The sequence below is a fragment of the Notechis scutatus genome, chromosome 2 (genome assembly GCF_049901735.1).
Source record: "Notechis scutatus isolate UNSWTSFEM ecotype Mainland chromosome 2, rNotScu1.2, whole genome shotgun sequence".
Classification (NCBI taxonomy): Eukaryota; Metazoa; Chordata; class Lepidosauria; order Squamata; family Elapidae; genus Notechis; species Notechis scutatus.
In genome coordinates this window covers 262,715,562-262,743,113 of record NC_142010.1, presented here as the reverse complement: position 1 = coordinate 262,743,113, position 27,552 = coordinate 262,715,562, and positions in this window count along the sequence as shown.

Genomic DNA, 27,552 nt, shown 5'->3' with positions numbered 1-27,552 from the left:
CTCCCCTCAGTATAAAGGAACAGCTCTAGAAATTGTCAACAGTATTACGCATCTGGGGGTGCTGATAACTAACAATCTGAACTGGTCTCTCCATATGTCATCCTTAGTGAAGCATGCAAAAACGTGGTCTGCATTTCCTGCGTTGGATGAGGGGAGCACATGTTTATAACGGCGCTGAAAGAAGTTACTTATATCCAGTTTTTTCTGCTTACAACCACTGCAACATCCCCAGGATGAAAGAAACTATATACAGTATTTGCATACTAAATAAGAAATTGACAGCTATATTGTTAAATCAAATTGATTCTATAGAACATAGAATAATGGGGTTGAAAGACAGTCTACCAAGCTTCTGTTCGAGTTGGAGACCCTATACCAAACTCAATTTCATTGAAGGCCACATCAGGGCTGTAGCTGACTTCAGGGGGGCAGGGAGGATGTGGCCAGCTTGATGCCACTCACGGGGTGTGGCCAACAGGGTATCCATGGCCAACTGGGTGAGTGAGGACAGCTTGACACCACTCCCCAAATTGCTGCCACGTTTCCTCTTCACATTGAGTAGACTGGGCCAAAGCCAAGCTGTCCCAATGTTCCATCTTCACATTGAGTAGACCAGGCTGAAGCAATGTGGGTAGACTGGGCTGAAGTGACGTGGGTCGGCCCCTTTACATTTCCGGAATGGCCGTGTGGGCCAGATCCAACCACATCATTGAGTTTGACACCCCTGCCCTATACCATTCCTGACAAATGGCTGTCCGGTACTTTCGTGAAAACCTCCAGTGATGGAGAAACTACAACTTCTGAAGGAAAGCCATTCTACTGGTTAATTATTCTCATTATTAGGAAGTTTTTCCTTAATTCCAGGTTGCTTCTCTCCTTGATGAGTTTCCATTCATTGTTTCTTATCCTGCTTTTTGGTGCCTTGGAACATAGTTTGACTCCCTTGTCTTTGTAGGAGCCCCTCAAGTACTGGAACCTAGGTTAGATCTCTCTTTCATGACCTTCTACCCATTATCCCAAAGGTGCTTTTTTTTTCAAGAGGCAACTGGACTTTCTGGTTTTTCTTTGAAAACATTTCATTTCTCATCCAAGAAGATTCTTCAACTCTCTTCTTGGATGAGAAGCGAAGCGTCTTCATAACAAGAAAGTCCAATTGTCTCTTGAAAAAGAAACTTTGGGACAACCATGACCTCAACAAACACTTCCACCCATTACATCTTATCCTGCCCTGCTTTGGAGAATACAGAATATGGGTGACTGAGAATCTCCATACACATAGAGAACAGAACAGAAATATTTTTAAACCAGATTAATAAAACATCAGACTTAATTATCCCGGCTGGTGCTTTTCTTTTCTTTTTCTTTTTTTTAAGGCCAATCCTTCTTTTAAAATAACTTTAAAATAACTAGAAATTGGAGAAGAAATAAATCTCTGACATTAGTCTAACGGAGAGAGGACTCACAATTGTCATTTCATAAATCTTTCTGGCTTTTCTCAAAATTCCTCAGATAGACAGCCTGGAGGGTGAGGGGAGAGAAACACGGATAGATAGATCGCTAATAAATAAATAATGAATGCATATTTCGAAAGGGTCAGAGGGCCGAAGTTTTCCTCCCCATAGGAGAGCAGTCGCCCAGGTGAAATGATAAGTAATTGGGAGACATGAGAGGAGGTTTGATTTGGTGGTAATTGAATGTGACTCAATTCCATTTCATAACTTTGTGCTTTTCGTAAGTTGCCAATGCGTTTTGCTGACAGGACCAACATCTGACATACATTCCTACATCTCTCTTTCCATTTCCCAGACTTCATTAAGTGACACTTAAAATCTGTCTAGGTGATTTTACATATATAACATTGTTGCTACAATATATCTACCTCTCTGTCTATCTATCTATCTATCTATCTCTCTCTCTATCTCTCTCTCTATCTCTCTCTCTCTCTATCTCTATCTCTCTCTATCTCTATCTCTCTCTATCTATCTATCTATCTATCTATCTATCTATCTATCTATCATATCTATCTATCTATCTATCTATCTATCTATCTATCTATCTTCATCTATCTATCTCTCTATCTCTATCTCTATCTCTATCTCTATCTCTATCTCTATCTCTATCTCTATCTATCTATCTATCTATCTATCTATCTATCTATCTATCTATCTATCTATCTATCTATCTATCCTGACCTAGGCTTCCCAAAATCACAAAGCACTCTCCTCATCCCGACAATACCCCTTTTATTTAAGCTAATGTGAATTCCTCTCATCCACATCTAGCAAAGTCCCGGCAAACAGTCTTTCTAGAGTGATTTACAACTACAGACCTTATCAGGCTTGGAGAGTTGCCAGGCCGATAGCTTCCAAGTGCAACACTGCAGCAGAAAATACTTGAAAAGGAGTCAGGAACAAATCTTCACCCTAATTAAATGAACTAATTGTCTCCTGCAAACACCACTCCCCTTTCGCTCTTCTTTATTCCCTATGGGAAGGACTATTCACCATCCACCTGAGCCTTTACACCCAAGTCGACCTTTGCTCCTTAACTGTTCCCTTCTCCTGGCAGCTCTGTGCATACGCACATTGGGAACAGGCTCCAGCTGTTCTTCTGCCCCACTGATCTCTGACTCCAAAGGCAGCTGATGACTGTCAGATGGCCCTGGCTCCATCTCTGCCTCCAACACAGAGCACTTGTCAGAGCCTTCCCCATACTCCAGGACTGGGCCATATTTCTCCTCAACCTACACACACACACACACACACACACACACACACAAAAGGAGTGTGCTCTTATCCGGAGGAACTGTGTCTAATTAGTTTTGGCTGGGAATGCAAGTAATTCCCAGCATCGCATTAAAATAGGTTTTACTTTTAAATTCAGTTTCTAATGATAATGACCAAATGATTTTTTGTAAGTCAAGGACTACCTGCATTTCTGTAAAATTTTGGCAGATGGATGGGAGGGAGAGGGAGGAAAATGGACACTAAGTGAACTGCTGTGAGTTGAGGGCCACCTATAATGGCTATGTTCCCTGCTTATCTGTCAGGCACAAATAATTAGGAGAATTCATTGAGTTAAAGGCACAGAAGCATTTATTATTGCTACCTCAATACAAGAATCTGGTCAGTTAATGATCAAAGCTAAATTAACACTAGATAAGGGTCAATAGAATTCACAAGGAGCTGCATCTGAGTCTCCTGTGGCAATGCGATGATTCCAAACTGATGACATGTTTAACTCCATCATCCAGCTCAGCTTGCTCTTCTCCTAAAACATCCTAAGATGGGGAAAAAAATCATACACATTTTCCCCAAAGGATGCAGACCCTGAAAAAATCACAAGCTGATTTCAGCACTCCAATTAAGATCCAAAGTGGATATTGGAGTCCTAGCAGACAATCATTTAAATATGAGCCAGCAATGTGCTTCAGCTGCCAAAAAAGTCAACACAATCCTAGGCTGTATTTACAGTGGGATCAAATCAAGATCAGGTGAAGTGATTAGAATAGAATAGAATAGAATAGAATAGAATAGAATAGAATAGAATAGAATAGAATAGAATAGAATAGAATAAGAATGAGAATGAGAATTAGAATTAGAATTAGAATTAGAATTAGAATAGAGGAGAGGAGTAAATAGAAAATAGAATAGAATAGAATAGAATAGAATAGAATGAGAATGAGAATGAGAATGAGAATGAGAATGAGAATTAGAATTAGAATTAGAATAGAGGAGAGGAGTAAATAGAAAATAGAATAGAATAGAATAGAATAGAATAGAATAGAATAGAATAGAATAGAATAGAATGAGAATGAGAATGAGAATTAGAATTAGAATTAGAATTAGAATTAGAATTAGAGTTAGAATAGAGGAGAGGAGTAAATAGAAAATAGAATAGAATAGAGTAGAGTAGAGTAGAGTAGAGTAGAGTAGAGTAGAATAGAATAGAATAGAATAGAATAGAATAGAATAGAATAGAATAGAATAGGAGAGCAGAGGAGAGGAGAAGAGTATATAGAAAATAGAATAGAACAGAGCAGAACAATAACTTTATTGTCACTTTGAGTGTACACTAATTGGCATACATTAAAATGAAATTTCATTGCATACAGCTCTCAAAGGGTCACCACCTCCAATATACACTACATCTACACTGCTTTATAATACCTTGGTAAGACCACATTTGGAAAACTGCATCCAGTTCAATATAAAAAAGATGTTGACACTTTAGATTGGGTATGTCTAGTCTAATGAAAAGAAGAACCGGGGTTGATGTGAAAGCAGTGTTCCAATATTATGAGGGTCTGCCACAAAGAAGTGATGGATGGAAACCGAACAAAGGGAGAAGCAACCTAGAATTTAGGAGAAACTTCCTGACAGCAAGAACAATCAACCATTGGAACAACTTACCTTCAGAAGTTGTGGGTGCTCCCACATTGGAGGCCTTTATGAAGAGACTGGACAACCACGTGTCAAAAAAATAGTATAGAATCTCCTGTTTGAGCAGGGGGTTGGACTAGAAGACCTCCAAGGTCCCTTCCAACTCAAGTTATTCTGTTAACTGAAGTTATCCTGCAGATGGTCCCTTAAGCCTATCTCCAGATGCTAACTTTTCTTTTCTTTTTGGTTTCTTCTTTTTTTCCTGCTCTCTCTCTAAAAAAAACGAAAGTATGCTTTCTTAAAGTGACACTGACATTCTGTACTTTAATCCACTCTCCTGTCCATGGCAATAAAATGAGAAATGAAATCAGGCCGGTTACTAAAGTAGCACACACCTCATCGAGATTCATGTGCCGCACTCTGATGGAATAAATCTCTTCTTTAGGAGCTCCATTCTCCGAAACATCACTACTATAAAGCAATTTTCTTGCTTCACAAACAACTGGGTGAAAGTAACTCCCCACACAGGCTGGTGATGAGGTGAGAGTTGTAATTACTGCAGATGTCCAGAGAAGCCGAATTCCAGGTTGACTCAATTCGGAAAATGGAACATGTCATGAAATGTCCATTGCTAGTACCTTCATCCCCGTTTACCCGTTAAATCAAGCAAGAGTCTATTCATGGTTAGAAACAGAGCTTGCTTAACTTAAATGGTAGAGTCTGACCTCTTGTTCTGACCTAGGCTTCACAAAATCATGAAGCAGACTTCTTCTCCCAACAAAACCTCTTTTTATTAGGCTAATGTGAATCCCACTCATTCACATCCAGCAAAGTCCCAGCAAACAGTCTTTGAAGGGAGAATTACAACTACAGACCTTATCAGGCTTGGAGGGCTGCCAGACCAATAGCTTCCAAGTGCAACACTCTACAAGAAAATATTTGGCAACGAGTGTCTGAGAGTCATGAACAAATCTTCACACTAATTAAATGAACTAATTGTCTCCTACAAACATCCCCCCTTTGCTCTTTATTCCCTATGGGAGGGGCCATTCACCATCCACCTGTGCCTTTACTCCCAAGTCGACCCTTGTTCCTTAGCTGTTCCCTTCTTCTGGCAGCTCTGTGCATGCACATACTGGGAACAGGCTCCAGCTGTTCTTCTTCCCCATTGATCTCTGACTCTGAAGGCAGTTGATAACTATCGGACGGCCTTGGCCCCATCTCTGCCTTTGACGCAGAGCCCTCGTCAGAGCCTTCCCCAGACTACAGGACTGGCCCATGTTCCTCCCCAACCTCCTCACTCACCGAGTCTGCCATCATCTCCAATGGCCACTGGCGGGCCACAAGAGCTCTGGCATCTACCAATATACTGATGGTCCTCAACTTACAACAGTTCACTTCATGACTGTTGGAAGTTACAATGGCATTGAACAAAGTAACTTACGACCATTTTTCACACTTATGACCGAGTCAGCATTCCCATGGTCACATGATTTAAAATGGGGCAAACTTAACAAATTTCTCAGTTAGCAACATAAATTTTGGGGCTCAATTGTGGTCGTAGGTTGAGGACTACCTGTACAGAAATTCCACAAAATAGAGGAACAGAATAACAGTGTTGGAAGGGACCTTGGAGGTCTTCTAGTCCAACCCTCTGCTCAAATAGGAAGCCCCATACCATTTTAGACAAATGTTTGTCTAAATCAATGGTCTTCAAACTTGACAGCTTTAAGACTTGTGGACTTCAACTCCCAGAATTCCTGAGCTAACATGACTGGAGGAGGAATTCTGGGAGTTGAAGCCAACAAGCCTTAAAGCTGTCAAGTTTGAAGACCCCTGATCTAAACTCTTCCCAAAAACCTCCAGTCATGGAGCACGCCACAACTTCTGGAGGCAAGTTGTTTCATTGATTAATTGTTTTCACTGTCAGGAAAATTCTCCTTAGTTCTAGGTCGGCTCTCTCCTTGATTAGTTTCCTGTCCCACCTGCCAAATCCTCAAGCTTCTAAGTAGAAATGATCCTTGGTTCCATTTGTTGAGGAAGATATAGTTTTATTAGAAGTCAGGTGCACTGCAGTGATGTAAAGGCAGAACTGCAAATTGCACATCAAAAACTCTCAGCCAAATGTGTAAGTAAAAAACAAAAACAAAAAAAACAAGTTGTCCACTACCAGATCATTAAGAAAAATATAAAAGCCAAGAACTCAGAAATCTGGTAGCACCAGAACAACAGTTTCCCTCCCATGCTGGGACTAAAACCTTACTTGAAATTGACTTGATGGAGCTTCTTCTAGAGAACTTCACATCTAGTGTCATTTCTAATATGAGTCTCTTTTACTAAAATGTGTAGCCCTGGTGGTAACCACACAATCTGAAACCAAGTGCAGGGAAGAACAGCAAGGATGATTAGGGGACTGGAGTCTAAAACTTATGAAGAATGGTTGCAGGAATTGGGTATGTCTAGTCTAGTGAAAAGAAGGACTAGGAGGGACATGATATCAGTGTTCTGATATTTGAGGGGCTCCTACAAAGATGAGGGTCACACTATTTTCCAAAGGCAAGTCAATAAATAATGGATGGAAATTAACCAAGGAGAGAGGCACCCTAGAACTAAGGATAAATTTTCTTACAGTGAGAGCACTAAACCAATGGAATCCCAAAAGTGTTTGTTTCAAGAGGCAACTGGACTTTCTGGTTTGTCATCTTCAAAGAAAAACTAGAAAGTCCAGTTGCCTCTTGAAAAATAGCACCTTTGGGACAACCATGACCTGGAAGACTGAGAATCTCTGTAGACAAACCAATGGAATGGGCTCCTGAAGTTGTGGATCACTTGAGGTTTTCCAAAAGAGACTAGACAGCCGTTTGTTGGAAATGACATAGGGTCAACTGCTCAAGTAGGGGGCTGGACTAGAAGATCTCCAAGGTCCCTTCCAACTCCATTAATGAATGTTCTAGGATGCCTTCCTTGGAAATTGCTGTCCTTCCCATCTCATATGCCTTGATAAATTGAGTAATTGCCCTAGGCAAGTTCTCCTTCTGCAAATAAACCTAGCACAAGACGAAGGAAGTCCTTACCATTTCACTGGAAAGCTCATTTGTTCTTTCAAGATTTCTGAAGTGTAACCTAGGATCACTTGACTTCTGCCTCGGTTGCCAAATCACTCTGCCGGCTGTAAAGTACAGGGAAACAGAGCTTCCTAAATATGCATACATCCAAGTTCTTCTTTGCTAAAGAGAAATGATTCTCATATCTCAAAGTGACAGCCATCTCAAGAATTCACGGTGGCCTATTCATTACAGCCCAGGTCCCTTGTGCATAGCAGAATTCATTAAGAAGCACATTTGCTAAGCAAATGCTATAGGAATCTTCTGTCTGACATTCATAAATATTTGTGTCGTGCAATTTACCTGGGAAGGAAAAAAAGAGTAAGAGACAGTGAGAGAGACAGAGTGGGGGGGGGAGAAAAAGAGGGAGAGAGGGCTATAAAGAATTGGAGAGATAGAAAGAGACAGAGAGAGAGAGAGAGAAAAGAGAGACAGAGGGGTAGAGACAGAGACAGAGACAGAGAAAAAGAGAGAGACGGAGGGAGAGACAGATGGAGAGAGAGAGATGGAGAGAGAGAGAGAGAGAGAGAAAGAGACACACAGAGAGAAAGTCAGAGAGAGTGCGAGAGAAGGAAATATATACAGAGAGAGAGCTAAAAAGATCTAGAAAGAGTCAGAGAGAGACACACAGAGAGAGAGACAGAGAGAGAGAGAAAGAGAGAGAGAAAGTCAGAGATAGAGTGAGAGAGAGATACACAGAGAGAGAGCTAGAAAGTTCTATAAAGAGTCAGAGAGACACAGAGAGATAGAAAGACACACACACACACAGAAAGAGAGAGATGGAGAGAGAGAAAGAGAGAGAGAAAGTCAGAGAGAGAGACAGATGGAGAGAGATAAAGAGAGAGATACATATATACACACACACACACACACAGAGAGAGAGAGAGACAGAGACAGAGACAGAGACAGAGACACAGAGAGAAAGACAGACAGGCAGAGACAGAAAACAAGAGGTGGGAAATGAAAACTTTCATTTCTGAGCTGGATAGGAAATATTAAAAACAAATTATCATTCCCCTAACTTCTCTTCCAGGTGTCTGCACTAGATTCTCTTCCATACAGAATGTCAATTTCTTCTTGGCATCCAATCATCTTGTTCCAAGGTCATTTAATTCCTTCTCCCTTGGTCCTAGGCACCGAGAAGTAGATTCATTTATAGTCTGGAGAAGGGCTTGTAATTATAACAACTGGACCAGGTGGGGAGCATATTTGCTCTTAACAAGAATGGAGGCCGGTGATTGATGGATGTGCTCAATTCAGCTATGCAAGCCTTAAGAGGTGATACACCCAGTTGTGAATCTTTCACCTGCTCCGGCGAAGACATGCATCTTGTCTTCCTTCAGCAGCACCTGCTGCCTCAACCGGAAAGAGGGACTTGTCAAAGAGGACGAGAAGACATTTGAGTAAGTCGGAGGGAAAAAACAACAACAAAAAAACCCGAAACCTTTCGTTGTTCATAATGTCACCCTGCTGAAAATTGGAAAAGCAGAACTAATAGGACCTTTTGTGCACGGTCTCTAATGTTCCTTGAAAAGCAAATGTACAGGTTTTACTTTTATTAGAAGCACTTTGTTCAAATCTGTCAGACCAAATTTTGAGGGAGGGAGAGTAACGGGGGGGGGGGGGTTGTCTTCATCCAGGATCAAATCAGCAATTTTGGTATGATAAGAAGCAACGGATGAAAACTCACCAAGGAGAGAAGCAACCTAGAACTAAGGAGAAATTTCCCGACGTGGAGAACAATTTGTCAGTGGAACGACTTGCCTCTGGAAATTGTGGGTGTTCCATCGCTCCAGGTTTTTGAGAAGAGATTGGGCAACCGTTTGTCTGGAATGGTAGAGGCAGAGGTGGTCTTCAGCAGGTTCTGACTGGTTCTGGAGAACCGGTAGCGGGAATTTTGAGTAGTTCGGAGAACTGGCCAATCCCACCTCTGACTGGCCCCACCAAACCCATCTCTTCTCTGCCTCCCAAGTCCCAGCTGATTGGCTGGGTCTTCTTTTGTTGCCCTGCACAGGAGAACCGAGATGGAAATCAGGTTAGTGGGGTGGGGAGGGAATGGGGATTTTGCAGTATCCTTCCCCTGCCATGCCCACCAAGCCATGCCCACCAAGCCATGCCCACCATGCCATGCCCACAGAACTGGTAATGTTTGTTTTTTTTTGAATCCCACCACTGGGTAGAGGGTTTTCTGCTTGTGCAGGGGGTTGGACTAGAAGACCTCCAATGTCCCTTCCAATTCTCCTTCTTTCTAAAATGTCTACATATGGGGACATCTGTTTGTCTGCAGGGATGTGTCTTCTGTTATTCATCCATACCTTCTCCAGTATGTACTGCTAAATACATTTCTGTAATGAGTTTTATTTGCTTTGGGTTCTACGTTTTGAGTCCACAATGCCATGGGAACTCTGGGTATATTCAATGCTCAAGTATCCAATAAAACTGCCGGAATCCTGACACTCGCATTGACTATTTTATTCTTTTTTTTTTTTAAAGAAGCAGACAATTTGCAGTTTGATTTGCATTCATTAATCACCAAATATGGACCATACATATTAATAACATGCAAGGTTTGCCTGCAAAATTTGCAGATCTTGTTCTGGCTGTTCCCACTCAGAACAGCCATTCCCACCCAGAACAAGTCCATTCTGAAATGATACCGCCTCACTCTCAATTAATGCCGAAAATACACCTCTGCAGGTCATGAAACTTGCGGAGATGCGATGTTTCCCTGGGAACACCTGGATGTGAGACGTACCATTCAACAAGGTACCTAGGTGTTGTGGCCTCTTGGCCACTGGCCCCTCCAGCAGCCAAATCAGATGATGAGGCATGGGAGTTAGGGTCAGCATAAAAGCAACCTGAAAGCTCCAAGGAGGAAGAGGGAATGGAGCTGAGAGAGAGAGAGAGAGAGAGAGAGAGAGAGAGAGAGAGAGAGAGAGTTTGGGCTGTCCGTTAGCCCTCAAATGGAGAGTCAATAGCCCTCAGGTCTCAAGATGGCTGATGAGGAAGAGGAGGAACAGCTGGATCCAGTACCTGAGGTGTGGATGCGCAGATGGCAGAGGAGAGGAGAGCAATGGAAATGTATGGGCTGGTCCTTGGGAAGAAAGAACCATCACTGCTAGCAAAGTCCCACCCTAGCTCTGGGAGTAAAAGGCAGGAGGAGGAGATGGATAGATGTGGTAGAGAACTATTCATCTCCTTGCCAGACAGACATGTTAGCCTGCGATGAGAGAAATACTTTTTTGCCAGGGCTGCTGGTACCCCTAATAAAGGAATCATTGATTTAAATACAGAGGGTTTGTCATGCTTGAAGAGCTCGGTCTGAACACTGGTTGGTCCCTTGATCAACACTTCATTTTGATGGAAAAGATCTTGTGCACAGGTGCAGAAGAAGTCCATTCTGATTATGGAACTACACACCTGCTCCATTTCATCCACTAAAAGTGGACCACCAAAGTTATTTGATGGACATGCTTCGAATTGGCACCAAGCTTGAACGTCAGTTGAATCAGATCTCTTTTAAAAAATCAGCACAGCTCTAACTATAACAGCAAATCACCAAATTCAGGCATAGACAGATTTTTAGATTTTAATGAAAGGACATGGTATTTTTGGGGAAAAAATATTGAATAAGTGGTAACCAAGTTTTGTCTCTTATTTTTTGCATTGTCTTACAGATAAGTAAATCTATTTCCTTCCTGATCAGGGAATATCTGTTTTGGGTTTCTTTCTTTTCTTTCTTTTTTCTTTTTTTTTGTATTTCCAAGGCCAATTTAAATTATTCTCCAACTTAGTCCCAGGGCTTTTGGCTTGCAATTGGGGAATCATGAAAAATTCCAGAAATATACAGTCAGTGCCACATCACAAATATAAACAACTACACCTTGTTTTGAGTCTGTATTCATGATGCCAAGGACAAAACCCTAGTGAAATGTTTTGGCTGGATATTGCTTATTATATTAAAGATGATGATGATGATTATGATGATGATGACGACAACAACAACAACAACAACAACAACAACAACCAGATATCAAGACTTGAGAATCGAACTGCAGAGACTCTGGCATAAACCAGTGCAGGTGGTTCCAGTGGTACTTGGCACACTGGGTGCTGTGCCTAAAGACCTAGTCAAACACTTAAAAACAATTGGCGCTGACAAGATCACCCTTGGTCAGCTGCAGAAAGCCACCTTACTGGGATCTGCTCGCATAATCCACCAATACATCACACAGTCCTAAACACTTGGGAAGTATTTGACTAGTGTTTTGTGATACGAAACCCAGCATGGTTATCTCATTTGCTGTGTACACTGTCATTTTTGTGTATAATAATAATAATACAAAATGTCATGGGAACATAAAGTGGAAAAAGTTATCGAAAATGAGAAGGTGAAGATCTTCTGGGACTTTATACATACAGACAGATCGTCATTTGAAAAACAGCACGCCAGATATCACAGCTTTCGAAAACTGAAGTGTACAATTTATTGATAACACTGTACCAGGAGACACCAGAGTCAAAGAAAAAGAACTGGAAAAAATCATGAAATATTGTGACCTGCCCATCGAAACTAAGCAATTATGGATGAAACATGTAACAGTGATACCCATTGTCATTGGGGCACTTGGTACTATATCCAAGAATTTTGCAAAATACATCAAGAAATTGCAACTTCCTGCAATAACACCAGCAGAACTGCAAAAAAAAACTGTGCTACTCGGAACATTGTATATTTTAAGAAGATACTTGGTTGATACTTAGGATGCTGGCAGCAACCCGTATCAACCATCAGAGTTGGCATCACAATTATATTTGTGATACATTTTTAAATGTTCATTTGACTGAGTTTCATGTTTAATGAATAACAACAACAACAATAACAATAATAAAATAATCATAATCATAATAATACAAAATATCACTGTGATGGGAGTCTTCTATGGATTGCCCAATGAAGTAAAAAAATATAGACTGAATATTTTGGACAGATGGTCATAGCAACCAGGAAAACACATTGTTATGGTAATAAACATAAAAGTAAATTGTTCCCCTGTTCAGTTGTGTCTGATCTCTAGCGGGTGGTTGTCATCTCTTTTCCCTAGCCAAGACAGCCAGTATTGTCCAAAGACACTTCCTGTGGTCATGTGGCCAGCATGACCAAAGGATAAGATGCACAGAATACTGCTACCTTCCTACCAAGTGGTACCTATTTATCTACTCACATTTACATGTTTTTGAACTGCTAGGGTGATAGGATGGTATGGTAATAGGGGATACTGAATGGTCCAATAGTATTGGGATAATATTGGGTAATATTGGGCAATATTGGAACACTGAATGTCCCATTATAGCTACAATAAGAGGGGATACTGAATGTCTCAGTATCGATTAGGAGAGCCAAGAAGTTTTTTCTTCTTCTTCATAGTAATTTATAAATAGTTACAACTCAAAGGATAAAAAACTAATACAAACTAAAAGGGAAAAAACAGTGCATGAAAATAGAAAAGAAAGAAAAAAACATAGTAAAGAAAAAGAAAGGAGATATATAAAGAAATGGTCTGCCCCTTCATCACAATAAGTATAAAGAATTTTAGTAACTCATTACCTTTTCTTAAAATGCAACAAATGACCTTTCATATCCCATCTGTTATATTTAATCAAATCCTTAAAGCCTCATTTTTGGTTCTGGTCCCTTTTATCAGAAAATAGCAATATATCTATTTTAACTTTGATCAAATAAATGAACTTTATATTCCTTTTACTTCTAACATTCTTGATATTTAGTGCCTTCAAAAAATGCCTTAAAACTTGATTTCTTTTCTTTTTCTTTGTCCTTTCTCACAAAATTCTTCAAGAGTTTAACAAATATAGAATAGAATAGCAGAGTTGGAAGGGACCTTGGAGGTCTTCTAGTCCAACCCCCTGCTTAGGCAGAAAACCCTACACCACTTCAGACAAATGGTTATCCAACATTTTTTAAAAAGCTTCCAGTGTTGGAGCATTCACAACTTCTGGAGGCAAGTTGTTGCACTGTCTCTTTTATAAAACTCATGTAGGGAAATTATTAAAATAATTCTCCTGGTTTGTTATTTGTATCTCCCTTTAAATTGTTAATACATATGCCAGTTTCTTTTGTATATCCATTGTATTATTATTTTTTCATATCTTTCTTGTAGCCTCTCACTTTTAAATCCACTTTCAGGCCAGTCTCAATCCTTTTAGATAAAACTTGTTTGTCCTTTTCTAAACACAGTCTAAATATCTACAGTGCAGGCAGACATTCTTAAAATTAACTTCTTTTTTTAAATTTATTTTTAATTTTAATTATGCGAATACAACACAATACATCCAACTTATCCTTGTTATACATATATACATTTTACTTCATCATTTATAACCTCCTTATTTAATATATTAATTACTAATTAATCTAAACATAACTACTTGTTGTGGCCCCGATTCCCGAGCCTATGCTGTCAGTGGAAGAGGACCTGGAAGATGAGGAGGAGGAACTGGGAATGCCTTCCTCCCCAGGACCTTCCTCTCTGGCAATGCCTTCCTCCCCAGGACCTTCCTCCCTGATAATGCCTCAGGTTCCATCAGACAACCGAGAGGAACAGCCTGAGATTAATCAGGAGGAAGGAATATCAGAGCAGCCCCTGACAGGGAGTAAAGAGGAAGAGTGTTGGCTCGATCCTAAGCAGCGTCGTAGGGAGAAACGTGAGCAGCAACATAGGAGGCGTGGGAGGGAGAGAGTGAGCTGAGTCATTGAGCCACACCCCACAGGGGATAAAAGTGGGTGTGTTTTCTCCTGAAACTTTGTACGAGACAAAGTTTAACCTTACTTCAGATTTTCTTTGTGGACTGCCTTGTGATTTTCTGTGAGTAAAATTTTATTTGCTATCAGTTCGGACTTGGCAGGCAGGACGTGTTGGAATGCCAAGAATATTATCAGTTCCAAAGAAATAACTCTGTGAAGTTTGAGCCAGCTTGCCTACCTGTGTTTGTGTGAGTTTGTACTCTTTTATCTTTTCGGAAAGAGGAAAGGCGAGACAGAACAACTACTAGTATTTTGACCTTGTGTACTTCTGTGTTCATTGTTCAAAAATATCCTTCAGTATGTCAAAAGTCTTATTTCAGTCTCCATCAAATGGATACAAATCCATTTGCAACTTTCCAAAATAAAGGTTTTAATCATTCTTTTGCTGTTTATTCCAAAATAATTTTGTAAAAGTCTTTAAACTTGCATTTAAACTTTTCACTAATGATGGAAGGAAACCCATCTGTAAAACCTGTCCATCAAAAGGTTCTTAATACCTGAAAAGCAATTAATAAGCAATTTCCCAAAATGGTTCAAAAAATAAGAACGAGAATAAAAGTGTCCTTTTGAAGGCGCCCATCATGGTTTCAGCAAGACAGGTATTCATTTCCTAGAGCTATAATACCTATCTCACGGTCTCTTTGTGAGAGGATACTGTCTGGAGCACTTATGAACAATCTCAAGTCCTCTCCTTATCCAGAGAGGAATCACAAGAGCCAATCTACTATCTGCCTCTTTATTTCACTGCTGTAGTCAGCTACTCTTTTAGCAGAATGATCTTCAGTTTGCTATTTCCTCTTTGGAAGGCCAGGCAAGCCAACAAGTTTTCGACATGCCTTGCAAATAATATCACCACGAACTAGGGCAGTGGTCCCCAACCTTTTTGGCTCTGCGGACCAGAGGTGACAGTGGTGGTGGGGTAAAAGAGGGGATGGTTTTCCACATGCACACATTCGCTCACCACTTCTGTGGTCCAATTCCCAACAGGCCATAGCCTGGTCCTGGGCTGTTGATGGGGGGCAGGGGTTGGGCAGTGGTGGGTTTCCAATTTTTTTTCCTACCAGTTCTATCATGAGAGCACTCTAACATAGGACAGGAAAGGGGCGGGGCAGGTGGGCAGGGCCAGCCAGAGGTGGTATTTGTTGGTTCTCCAAAATTTCTGGTCAAAATTTTCGCTACCGGTACGACAGAACTGGTCCAATCTGGCTGAATACCACCTCTGGAGTGGGGGGCCTCTGAACTAGAAGACCAGTTACAATGAACCTAAGGGTTACTAACATGGAAGAAATAGTTCAGGAAGTGAACTTGGTCATCTCTGGATAACAGGGTATATGCTTGGAGATTGGACAAAACCTAACTTTCAAATTTTTAATTTAAAAAGGGGCTGGGGAGTGAACCCGCAATATTATAGACTTGGCCTTGATCTCAATACCTGGGAAAATACTAGAAAAGAACATTCCAGCAGTGATTTTGTAAGCACTTTGAAATGAACAAAGATGTTTACCAGACTCTAGCATGAATTTGATAAAAATAAATAATACCAGACAAATGTTATTACTTTTTTATATATTAAGTGACTGGCTTAGTAAATCAAGGAAATGTTAGACATTTAGTGTGCTTAACATCAATAAGGCATTCAATAAAATTGACCGTAGCTTTCTATGCAAGATGAATGGTCCTACTACCAGGTAGATTTGCAGCTGAACAATCATACTCAATGCATAATGGACGTATCTTTGTGAAGGGATAAATCCAATATAACACCTCAGGGTTCTGTCATGGCTCCAGTTTCCTCCATCATTTTCATAAATGACACAGACAAAGAGATAAAAGGTATAAAAGAACAGCTGAGCAGTCAGATGTGGAGACCTGAATTCATTGGAAGCCTCACATTGCAATGAACAAACACATACATTCAATTTCACAGCTATTAAGATTGTTGGCCGAGCAGATACAAAAACAGCCAGGGAAATGATTGAAGCCTGGGAAATGGGCCCCTCATCAGATGATTTACCACCAGTCTATCAAGTACTTAGGAGCCGAGGACTTGGGAGCACAAGGAAACAACAGCCAACAACCTGATGGTGATATTGCAAAATAGACTTCAACTCTTCCATTCTGATGGTGGTTTTGTCAATGCTGGTGATTTTGAAGAGTTGTCCCAGTTGTTTTGGGATTGGACCCAAGATGCCAATTACAATTGGTACTACCTTTGCTTTATTTTATTATGATGATTTGTTGCACAGTCAGCCAGATGTTCAGACTGGATTTGGCTTTTTTGTCCACCTATTGAGTCCTTCCCAAGAACCTGGGATAGGCAGATGTGATAGTGTTAAAAGTACAGTTACAGGATATAAACTGTTTCAACAAAAGCTGCCTTTTGCAATTGACTGATGGTGATTTTTGACAATGTCAGTGATATTCAGGTGGTGTTCCAGGTGCCTTGGGATTGCACCCAAGGTGCCTATTACAATAGGCACTGCCTTTGCTTCCTTTGGCCTCAGTTGTTCTACTTCTATGTTTTTTATATTGTTATTATGGTTAGTTCCACAGTCAGCCAGATGTTTAGACTGGATTCACACTTTGTCCACCTATTAAGTCCTTCTCAAAGACCTTTGAGAAGCAGATGTGATTTGATTGTGTTAAAAGTATGGTTACAGGATGTCAGCTGTTCCAAGTCAAACTGCCTTTTGCAATTGTCGGGTGATGATTTTGTCAATGCTGGTGTTGAAGTGGTCTTTCAGTTGTTTTTGAGTTGCACCCAAAGCGCCTATTACTATTGGTACTACCTTTGCTTGCTTTTTTTATTATGGTTCATTGCAAAGTCATCCAGGTATTCAGACTGAATTCCAAGTCAAGCTGCCTTTTGCAATTGACTGATGGTGATTTTGTCAATGTCAATGGTGTTCAAGTAGGGTTCCGTTGTTGTTGTTGTTGTTGTTTTTGCAATCCTGTAAGAGAAAACAACTCCTTTCCTCCTGTCAATAATCCCGAGAATGTTATTCTGTCTCCATCTCAAATTTAAGGAACACAACGCTGGATTCCTAAATGTTTGATATGGAAATTCAATTCAAAGTGATTGCTTTGGGTGCCTTCAGGGGATGTTCCCATGCATTTTTAGTGTCCAAATCAGCTTGAGTTGAACTGAACTGACTGGTTTTTGCAGAGGATTACTGCTGTCAGCCTGATGAATACCATTAATGCTGAGGAAAAGTATATTAAGCAGTCTACTTTTGCTGGTGTCAGTATCAGAAGAAAAAGAAGGGGGAAAAAACCCTTTCCCCTCCTCCTTTCCATGTTATTGTAAACACAACAAATAGGAAAATTTAGACCTGCAGAAAAAAACAATTGCTATCAACCTGCCTTCCATGGAGGACCTATAAGAGGGCTGTGAAAATATCTACAAACCCCTCATATCCTGAACATAAATTGTTTCAACTTCTACCCTCAAAATGACACAGCAGAAATCTAGACACAGGACAGTTTTTTTCCTGAATGTCATTACTCTGCTAAACGACTAATTCCCACAACACTGTCAAATTAACTACTAAGACTGTATTACTATTCTTCTTCTCAGCCTTACTATTACCTACCTCTTTCCACTTATGGCTATATCTATGTTGCTTGCATCTTTACAGCTTACATTGTTTTTATTGTTTCCTAGTATGATTTGATTGCTTATTAGTATCCTATGACTATCACTAAGTGTTGTATCTTATGATTCTCAATGAATTTTTCTTTCTTTCTTTATGTACACTGAGAGCATATGCACCAAAGACAAATTCCTTGTGTGTCCAATCACACAATTCTATTCTATTCTATTCTATTCTATTCTATTCTATTCTATTCTATTCTATTCTATTCTATTCTATTCTATTCTATTCTATTCTATTGGAACCTTGCATTTAAATGCAAACCAAATGAATGGACAAACTAGGACAGAGGGACGAGAAGCAGAGAAGAGAAGGAGCATCAGGCAAGGGATGTCTATAGGATCAGGGCTCACCAGAACCTGTCATGTTTCCAGAGACACGAAAGCTTGAGGCCATTTGAAAGAAATATAATATTTTGAGATGCCATTCCTCAGCCGGGTGAAGAGTTTTGTCCATCGCTAAGTAGGACAAGTTCCAAAAAACTGAAGGGGAGGGGAGGGGAGGAAAGGGGAGGGAAAGAGAGAGCACAGTTCATTTGTCATGCTGAAGGCGATTAAAATTCTTCATTTAACCCTGAACGAGCAAAAGTGCCTGGATGCAGGCTCCTTTGAAAGGAGCTGCGGTTTGATCGAAAACACTGGGATCACACTGTTACGGATAGATAGCATTTATCTATCATTCCCACTGCCCGCCCGCTCTTTCTCCTTGCCCGTCTCAGTTTTTAAAATGCATTATCAGATTTATTTGCTGTACTGTTTGGTTTCAAAGCAGTTTCAAATCCAGGCACTTCTAATGTAATTCAGGCTTTTGACTCAAAGGCTCACCCTCAGATATTAAATCAACAGAGAGCTTCATACCGCCACCTTTGGCACTGGGCGATGATTGAATTCATAATTTCAGAAGGGGGCTGCATAATTTCAGAAGGGGGCTGCTACATCCCCTCTAATCAAGGCGAAGGATAATCCAACTACATTTAAGCGGAAGATGGGAAGTTGGGCCCGAAGGGAAATCTAAGTTCTCTTTGAGAGCATATTCCTGAAATAATTGTTTCTATACATTCCACCATTTCTATTTCTGTATAATTTATAGAGAGCCAGTTAGGAGAACTGGTTAAAGTATGGGATTAGAAACCAGGAGATTGGGAGTTCTAGTTCTGCCTTAGGCACAAAAGCCAGCTGGGTGATTTTGGGCCAATCACCAATCACTGTGAGTTCTAGTCCTGCCTTCGTCATGAAAGACAGTTGAGTGTGTTTGGGCCAATCACCAGGAGACTATGATTTCGGGTCCCACCTTAGGCATGAAAGCTAGTAATTTTGTGCTGGTCATCAGGAGTCAGTGAGTTCTAGTTCTGCCTTAGGCATGAAAGCCCCTCAGCCCAACCCACCTCACAGAGTTGTTACTGTGGTGAAAATAGGAGGAGAAAGGACTTTGAGGTATGTTCACTACCTTGAATTACTTACCAGGGCATAAAGGCAAGTGGCTGTCCACTCTCTTCTTAAAAACCTCCAGTGAGGAAGCCCCTACAACTTCTGAAGGTAAGTTGTTCCACTGGTGAATTGTTCTCATTGTTAGGAAGTTTCTTCTTAATGTCAGGTTGGTTCTCTCCTTGATTAGTTATCATCAATTGTTTTTTGTCTTGCCTTCTGGTGCTTTGGAAAATAAGTTGACTCCCTCCCTCTTTGTGGCAGCCCCTCAAATACTGGAATGGAGCTATCATGTCTCCCAGTTCTTCTCTTCTCTAGACTAGCCATGCCCAATTCCTGCAACCATTCTTCATACAATTAGTCTCCAGGCCCTTAATCATCTTAGTTGCTCTTCTTTGCACTTTTTCCAAAATCTCAACATATTCTTTGTAATGTGGTCATGAAAACTGAATGCAATATTCCACGTGCGGTCTTATTAAGGCTTTATAGAGCAGTTACTAATACTTTCATTCATTTATCAGATTTATATTCTGCTTTCCCTCCAGAAACTCAAGACAGTCCAGCATGAAAGAACAGCATAGTTAATTTTATGCCATACCACATTGAGAAGTAGTGTAATTTTAACACATTGAGAAGTAATTTTACATGTGTAATTTCAAGTCTAAAAAGATGAACATTGCAATGTAACTGGAGTTATCAGCACCTTGGACAGCGCAAAACTGGTAATACTGGCCGGAAAGCTGTTTTGTTTGTTTGTTTGTTTGTTTGTTTGTTTGTTTATTTATTTATTTATTTATTCAAGCGATTATAAGATAACAGGTACAAGTATAAACATAGTTATGAATACATGAAATGGATACATATAAGAAAAAATAAAAAGAAACAATAGGACAGGGACAGTAGGCACATTGGTGCGCTTATGCATGCCCCCTACAGGCCTCTTAGGAAGGTCCTGCCCAAACCTGATGTTTTCTGAGGTCTTCAGGATGCCAGTAAGTTCAGTTTTCCAATCTCTTCAGCTTTCTGCATCCAGAACTTCATTCTCGTTGCTTAATTTCAAATATTTCGGCTCTCTTTTTAATTTCCTGATTCTGCTTGGTGGGGGAAAAAGAGATAAACCCTCAACCCCATTGCAAGCTGAAGATAATATCCTTGGACTAGAATATTACAGAATGGAGGACGTGACCTTCTGGAGAAATAACAAAACTTGTAACTTATCTGACTCACATCCTTCTTGGCTTCGTCTCTGAAGGAGAAGATGTCTCAGCAACAGTTCAGTGCAAGGTAAATTTGGAAGATAATAACTGGTCTTCAAAGCTGAATGGGGTTGGAATCTCGATCACTTCTCTCCTAATCCAACTTACCAAACATTATATTATTTTTCCTTTTCTTAAAAGCATTGGCATTTTTATTTCATTTACAATATTACAAAGAAACATCTAGTTGCTTACAATCATAGAACACTTGGAGCTCAGGGTTGAACTGTACAGCCTTGAGTGTTCTCTGATCGTTTTCTTGCAGACTTTTCATGACCCAGCTAGGTAATATCATCAATGATAGAAGGGAGTAGGGCTTTCTCTCTGTTTATATACTAAGGATTGCCCTGTTAGTGTTGGTGGGAATGTTTGAAGGTGGTGGTGGTGGTGGTCAAACTCAATTTTATTGAGGTTCTGCATCAGGGTTGTGTTTGACCTTGGCAGGCTGGGGTGAGTGTAGCCATTGTGGCCATGGGCAGCATGATGTCACTCATGTCAGGGGGAACCAGCGGTGCTTTGCCAGTGAAAACGGGCTCCTGATCTCTGTTTTCAGTTGCAACAGCCTCCTGCAACCTTGTGCCAAATGAAAACGGAGCTTGAGAGGGCTGTGTGTGGCCCTTGCAAGCTACATTTTTCCTGGCAGAGGCACTGCGTGCCAGTCCTTCACTTTTTCCAGGGCAGCCCTGTGGGCCAGAACTAAGCACTACATGGGCTGGATCCAGCCCCCAGGCCTTGAGTTTGACACCCCTGTTCTAAGGAGTTCCTTGATTGTTTACTTGTTTACTGTGGGGTCTTTGCTGCTCTCTGAGCTTGTATATCTTCTTGCAGATATTTCATTACCCAACTAGGTAACATCATCAGAGCTGGAAGGGATCAGGGTTTTGCTTTCTATTCATGTACAAATGGCTTGCCCTGTCCATAATGGTAGGAGTGCTCTTGGTGGCCCCTTGATTATACTCTTGTTTACTGTTTGATTGTTTGCCTGAATTTATGAAAAACTAGCTCGATACCTGTGCTTTGCTATGAAACTGTGTGGTCGGGCTTAGTTTTTGGGGTGGAAAATAAGGAAAGAAATTCTGCCTCTGCCTACCAGCATCCATGGCTGTTTGGAAATCGAAAGAGTATTTGTTGTGTGAGCAAGAAGGAGACAGCAAGGAGCCTGGGTGTGGCTTAGCTCAACTCTTCTGTACTAAAGTTGCTTGCTGCTGTGAAACTAAAACTGAAATTGAAACTCCTCTCCTCTGCTTGTGTTTTGCATTAGGAAGATATTTCTTTTCAGGTGGGGAGAGGGAGTAGAACTCCTTAGCATCAGAGTGTAATAATAATAATAATAATAATAATAATAATAATAATAATAATAATAATAATAATAATAATAATAATAGAGGAAATATTCTAAATGCTCTGATGGTCATTTTGAAAAACCCTTTCTTAGTAGCACCTAGAAGCCAAGAGGAACATACATGCCAAATTTCAAGTTTGTAGGCTTTACGGTTCTGGACATTTTGTGGTGATGCATGGGTAGATATTTCACATATATCTATATCTATATCTATATCTATATCTATATCTATCTCTCTCTCTATCTCTCTATCTATCTCTCTCTCTATCTATCTATCTCTATCTATCTATCTATCTATCTCTATCATCTATCTATCATCTATCTATCTATCTATCTATCTATCTATCTATCTATCTATCTATCTATCTATCTATCTATCTATCTATCTATCTATCTATCTATCTATCAATAAAAAGCTGTGAGAAAATAGGCTGCCTCCAAAATGGCCAGCATTTGGGCTACTGGTGTCCTGTCCACTTAAGACTCTCTTTAAGCCAGTCTAGCAACTAGTGGCTGTAAAAACTGAGGAGAAAAGCAGCTGGGTGTGGTGGTGGTGAGGTGGGAGTGAGAGGAAGAGTGGTTTGTGTTGGTTTGGGAAATCAAAACAGTGTGAAGGAGCCCAAGGATGATAGAAAAAGAAGGTCCCAAATCAACCTGGCTCTACAGTTTGTAGTGACCATCTGGTTGTTAGCATTCTTTCTGAGAGTCACTGAGGCCACTTGGAGGTTTATCTGTGCCCACAGGGTCACCTGAATAGTACAAATAGTGAAGGGCACAAATAAACCTACAATGGCCTCAATGATTCCCAGAAAGAGTACTAATGACCAGATAACTGCAAGGAATATAAATCTTTCCATCCTCCACCATTCAGTCAAAACTGAAGACATTTCTTGGATGAAAAGTAAAATGTCTTCAAGAAAAAAAAGAAAGAAAGAAAGTCCAGTTGCCTCTTGAAAAAGCAGCTTTGGAACAACCATGACTTGGATGGCTGAGAATCTCATTGACAGGAACGGGATGATTACGTTCCTTAAATTGAAGTTTCATTACAGGGAGTCCACCCAGACTGGCATGCCACACAATTTAAGATTAAGCAATGGGGAAAACAGTTGGCTGTGGAGTTTTTTTCCCCCCCACTTCAAAATTAATTGCACCACAAAGTCAGGAGAAAGCATTAAAAAACAAATGGAAATAATAAGCACAAAGATCAGGAAGAAATAGAAAAGAGAGGAGGGGTGAGTGATTTTAAAACTTAATTTAATAAAGTGTGTTACAGATGCTGAAAAATGCATTTACTTTTGAACTGGCAGGACTGTGTTATTGTGAAGTAGAATTTAACTGTAATGGGGTTTCTGCTTCATCAACTGCAATAATTATTTTTCTCGATTTTGCCCTGGCCATTTTGTGTAATGATTTCTAGGTGTGCATTTGCAAAATACATGAAAGAGAGAGAGAAGGAAAGGGGGGAGAGATTGCACATTGATGAGTACAAATATGCATCTTATTTACACCCTGTTCTAATTTCTTTTCTTTCAGAAAACTACAAATTCCTCCAACTAACAGCTCGATCCCCAACAGCTCAACTTATAGTCCAGATAAGCCTAAGGATCCAAACTGAAAAAAATATAAGAAACAGAATCTTGCATTGCTTCTTTGAAAGATTGGAAGCCCCAAAGCTAACACAGCATGATGTGAGATTACAGGCACATGTAAGTTATAGAAAAATCAGAGCTTGGCAGGTGTTTTTTTTTCTCTCTCTCTCTCCTTCTCCCTCTCTCTTTTAATTTTTGTTTCTTAGTGCGTTCATTTCTCTTTGCTTTTATTTACTCTACACAAAAGCCAGAAAAAATGAGCTCGATGCCATAGCATGTGGAGAAAACGTGGAGCTACAATTTCTTAATTCCTCTTCCTCCATAGAAGAGGGCATGGCAGGACTGGAGGTGGAGTCAAAAGGGAGATTAGCTTAGAATCCCAACATATCCACAAGCAAATTCAATCCCCCTTGAGTGCCTTTGGACCTTATCTAAGTCTAAGCAGATGTCAAACATTAATTGAGAAGATTTGTGTGTGTGAACCTCGGAGCTTCAGGGTTGCCATAGAACAGAGGGAGGAAGAGAAATAGCTAGATGGGGTTTTGTAGTCAAAATAATAATGTTTTCCTGTGGAAACCAAGGACATTCTCACAGGTGGCTGGCCGGAGGAGGAATGCAGTAACTGACCAAGTGCCTTGATTGGACAGCACAACCAGAGATTTGGGGATAAGGGCAAAAATTTTATCTTTTAATTAGGTGAAAGCCGTGGGAATTTTCAGAGTTGGCTTTCACCAGTTGTGCCAATATAATGTATCCCATAAATTGTTCTTTGAGGAATCCGCCTGCCTCAGAGTTCTGCTTTCTATGGGTACATTCCTTGGAATGCCGACACTGTTCATTGGCTTTTAGCAATAGAGCACTTTAATTGAACCTTCATGTATGGACCTGGTCTTTCACATCTGAACACCACGTCCACCTCACTCCTCCACCTCCTCTTCCTCCTCTTCCTTCATGCCCTTTCTCTTCCTCCTCCTCTTCTACCACATGTCCTCCTCAACCCCCCTCACATATAAATATATTTTGCAATCTATGTTTTCTGCAAAATTTCATATTTTGTTGCATGCCAAAATTAACTATACTTTTTTTGTTATTCTCTTGTTATCTTGGGCAATTCTGGGTTGCTATCATAATCAGAAATAGAACTGTGTCTCATGTATGGTATGTATCTGGTGTACATACCATACTGTATAGTCAAGAGGTCTCTGAAATAATGGTTCTCAAAGGCTCCAAGCTTAAAATATGGACCGGTGCTCCGAACTACTCAACATTTCCACTACCAGTTCTCCAGAACTGGTCAGAACCTCCTGAATACCACTTCTGGTCCCTGATTTGTTTTCTTGGCAAATGCAAAAGTGGAAATAAAAAGGAGCACTACAGAAACAGTTTTAATATACTTTATAGTAAATAAGAGGTGGCTAGAAGGGCTGAGAAGAACTTCTGATGGTTGGCTAGGTGATACCATCTGCGACAGACCTTGATCTGTGTATGTGGTCTGTTAATCTGAACACACTGTGCTTCATCTCCCCACTTTCCCAGGTTTTCACTGTTCTGACCTTTTATAAGCCATCTTTTTGTCTGTGCCCTGCTAGGTGGCAGCACTTCACTGACTTTGGTTGAGCTCAGAAATCCAAGCACACACAATGCACCGACAAACCAGGCAGAGCTTCAGACTGTTGTGGCCACCATCTTGACTTCTTTGACTGTGGACACCTCTGATTTGGTTAGTTCTTGGATGGAACACCATGTCTACTCCTGAATGGGCAACATCTCTAGGTTGTCATCGAGAAACCTACACGGAGATGGATATATTGTCATCCAGAGTTGAGCAATATTTCTTTCTTTTTTTAATTTTATTGATTTTCTATTGTTTACATTTTGTTAGTGCTTAATAAACATTGTGTTGTCTGGGTTATTTAATTAATTTGCTTAACAATAGAGATTACATTCTTAACCTCCACCTCTTTTTTCCAAACACTAGTAGAATAAAGTCCATGTTTTATAATATTCTGTGTCTTCTTTCTGTTTAATCTTCAGCATAAATCTGTCCACTTCTGCACAATCCAGTATCTTCCTAATTATTTCTCCTTCTGGTGGTGTTTCTTCATTTTTCCAATATTGTGCACATATAATCCTCGCTGCTGTTAAGACATGCAATATTAAATACATACTTTGTTTATCAAGTTTTTCTGATGTTATACCTAATAAAACAGCTCAGGTTTAAAATCTATATGTTGTCCTATCATAGTTTTTTCCAATTGCTTCTTATGGTTGCCAAACTTGAAGTCTGAAAAAGGCAGATAGAAGATGGGTGGATGCCTCTGGACTGTGATGCTGGAGATGACTATCACTACATCCCACAAACTGCAAAAATAACAAAGACATAGTAGACTAAACCTCAACAAAAATATAACTCAAAGCCAAGATCGCCAAACAAAGGCTATCATTTCTTTGGCCATGTCACACAAGTTGATTTACTCAAAAAGACAATCATGCTAAGAGCGATCAGTGGAAAAGGGAGAATGGTTTATCCTAGTACCCATTGGCTGGACATTATAAAGGATGACACCAGGATGACCATGGCAGATCTGAAGGAAGCAGTAGAAGAGCATGGAGAGTACTGATCCATAGAGTGGTCCAGGGTTGGACACAACTGAATGGCTGACAACGATAGAGTTGAGCTTGACTAGAAGAAACATTTGTGCATGGTGCTCAAAACTTTTCCATACCTTGCTTTCATCATGTGCAGCAAATCAAGTTCATTCTTCTTTTCTACTGTTGGTAGAACGGTAGAAGGCAACCAAAAACTTCTAGCAAACTCTTAGAAAACATGCAACGGTATTAAGTGCAGCAAGTCTTCAAGGTTTTTCCAAATGTGACATATAGAGCTGGTCTTAGAAAGTCGAACAATATAATCCTACTCCCACATGATGCACAATTAATGCAGTCCCTCAGGTCAGGATCTTGTCTCAGATGGATTCAGTTCAGATGAGAAAGAATAATGTATACACTTGCTTTTGGGGTAAAAAAAAACAATACTTCTGAGTCCTGCTTCCATTTCTGGAAGGAGTTGGAACATAACAAAATCAAAATGAGCTCATCACCAACCCACTCATGTGTTTTACAAATGAAACAAAGGAGAAGAAGAGAAAGAGAAAACCACTTTCATAAGTACTTTATGGAAGGCCATTTACAAAATCAGCAGTCAACTACCTGCTTGACTTTGTGTATTATAACCTCCCATTATTGCATAATTGAATTAGTAGCAAAATAGTTATTTTCAATACTTCTTGTTCTTGTTCGTCTTTTCTTCTTGTTCTCCTCCTCCTCCTCCTCCTCCTCCTCCTCCTCCTCCTCCTCCTCCTCCTCCTCCTCCTCCTCCTCCTCCTCCTCCTCCTCCTCCTCCTCCTCCTCCTCCTCCAGACATCTCCATTTTTAAAAATTGCTTCACTATTCATGGAAAATGTTCTTCCTCTTTAAGAAGGCTTAAATTTTACAACCCACCATAAAATTTATGGATAATAGGATAGAACTCAATAGCAGATGAGAAGAAATGTACACACACACACACACACACACACACACACACACACACATACAAAAACCCAAAGGTGCTTTCTTGCAAAAGGCAACTGGACTTTCTTGTTTTGCTAAGCACCTTTGGGCCCACCTATATACATTTTCAACCTATGTGAAGTAATTGTGTCAATTCTTGGACCCATAAAGTTAATATTGATTCTACCAATAGATCTGCTCTTAAAGAGCAAATACCCTCCAATCATGTGTTAATAAATTTCTCTTTTGTTCACATTAATAAGTATGAGCTAGTAACATTTTAGTCTTTGGGCTAAAATCAAGATTTTGGAGGGCCATGTACAGTATTGATTTGGGGTAATCTCTTCTTGTTTTAGAGGAATCGTAGAATCAGAGGGTCAGAGGGACTTTGGACATCTAGTAAACTCTTAGACATATCTTAGTCCAG